Genomic DNA, 2,357 nt, shown 5'->3' on the forward strand with positions numbered 1-2,357 from the left:
GCGGCGGCAGCCGGTCGGAAGACCAGCCACCGCCGCCGCTGCAGCCACTGCCGGAGCCGCTGCCACCCGGAAGATCTGCCCCAGGTAAGTCTCGTCCCAGGGGGGATCGACGGGGTGGCGGGGTGGTGGTGGCAGGCCATTCCGCCACAGATTTCAGGGGGCCGAATGCACTGGCATTCGGCCTCACCGAGATCCGTGGCGGAATTCTCTGCCATCCCTACATCAGAGGCAGTATGCCTATGTGCACGAGTTGCTGGGGAACATGGGTGGGAGGGTGCTGTTTTCCTATCTTCAAAAAGGGTAAAAAGGAGGAACCTGGGAACTACAGACCAGTCAGTCTGATATCAATCCCTGGGAAAATTCTGGAGCAGATGATAAAGCGATCCATGTGTATGCACCTTGAGAACAATGCAGTGATTACTCGAAGCCAACATGGATTTGTCAAGAACAAATCCTGCCAGACTAATCTGATCCCATTCTTTGATCAAGTAACCTCCCTTGTGGACTGTGGGAATGCTGTAGACATAATATACCTCGACTTCAGCAAAACTTTTGACAAAGTGCCCCATGATATCCTGATGAGCAAACTAGCTCAAAGTGGGCTAGATGAAACAACGGTCCGGTGGATCCACAGTTGGCTACAGAATCGGACTCAAAGAGTGCTTATCAATGGGATCTTCTCAAAGTGGGGAGAGGTAATGAGTGGGGCACCACAGGGCTCAGTCCTGGGCCCAGTGCTCTTCAACATTTTTATTAATAACTTGGAGGAGGGGGTGCAGGGAATGCTGATCAAATTTGGAGATGACACAAAATTGGGCAGGATAGCTAATACTCTGGAAGACAGAAACAACATTCAAAGTGATCTTGATAGACTGGAGTGCTTGGCAGAAAGCAACAGAATGACATTTAATAAGGATAAATGCCAAGTTCTGCACCTAGGAAAAAGAAACCAAACGCAGTTACAAGATGGGGGATACGTGGCTCAACAACACTACAAGCAAGAAGGATCTTGGAATTGTTGTCGATCACAAGCTGAATATGAGCCAACAATGTGATGTGTCTGCAAAAAAGGCAAATGCTCTTTCGGACTGCATTAATAGAAGCATAGCTTCCAAATCCCAGTAAGTCCTAGTTCCCTTCTACTCAGCACTGGTTAGGCCTCATCTGGAGTACTGTGTCCAGTTCTGGGCACCACACTTTAAGAAGGATGCAGACAAACTGGAGAGGGTTCAGAGGAGGGCAACAAAGATGATCAGGGGACTGGAAACAAAGCCCTATGAGGAGAGACTGAAAGAACTGGGCATGTTTAGCCTTGAGAAGAGAAGACTGGAGGGAGATCTGATAGCGTTTTTCAAGTACTTGAAAGGTTGTCACAGAGAGGAAGGCCAGGATCTCTCCTCGATCATCCCAGAATGCAGGACATGGAATAATGGGCTCAAGTTACTGGAAGCCAGATTCTGTCTGAACGTCAGGAAAAACATCCTGACTGTTAGAGCGATACGACAATGGAACCCATTACCTAGGGAGGTGGTGGGCTCTCCCACACCGGAGGCATTCAAGACGAGGCTGGATAGCCATCTGTCTGGGATGCTCTGACTTGGATTCCTGCATTGAGCAGGGGGTTGGACTCGATGGCCTTGTAGGCCCCTTCCAACCCTACTATTCTATGATTCTATGTTGCATTCATGTCCTCCTTGTGGGTTTCCTGTGGGCAGCTAGTTGGCCACTGTGTGAACAGAATGATGGACTATCATAGCATAGTAGGGTTGGAAGGGGCCTACAAGACCATCGAGTCCACCCCCCAAATGGACCCTTGGTCTGGTCCAGCATGGCTCTTGTTATGTTCATATCTGGGGTGGTTCATCACTTCATGGCTGCTGAGAGAATTCCCATGGTGTGTTCTCATAATGGCAAACTGGTTTGTCATTACGTCTGAATGCAGCCTGTTTGTGCTCAGTGGCATTCCTTTCAAAGGTGTTGAAAACAGGTTCTCAGGTTCTGGAGCTAAGCCCTGGTGAGCAGAGCCAGTTTTCTAATGATAAAACAATGCAAAGCATTTATCTCTACATGCCATTTAAAGAATAATAATAATAAAAGTGAAGAAACGCCATTGTGATTTAGATGCAAACTAGCTAGCGCTGGGGACAGACAGTAACTTTTACGAGGGTTGGAAGTGGTTTAATTGAGTGTTTCTCTTGATGTGTATCCTGTGGCTGATCCAAAAGAGAATACTTTTTGCAAAAAATTTCAGCAGCATTAAAAGTGCTCTCCTTGGGGTGATGTTTTGGGTGATTGCATCAAAAGGGAGCAAAAGTGTTAGCCTTTTCGAAGTTAGAGAAATGTTTTCTGAATTGGCT

The sequence above is a fragment of the Heloderma suspectum genome, chromosome 3 (genome assembly GCF_057233095.1).
Source record: "Heloderma suspectum isolate Gila_16-S chromosome 3, 16-S_ref, whole genome shotgun sequence".
NCBI classification, from domain to species: domain Eukaryota; kingdom Metazoa; phylum Chordata; class Lepidosauria; order Squamata; family Helodermatidae; genus Heloderma; species Heloderma suspectum.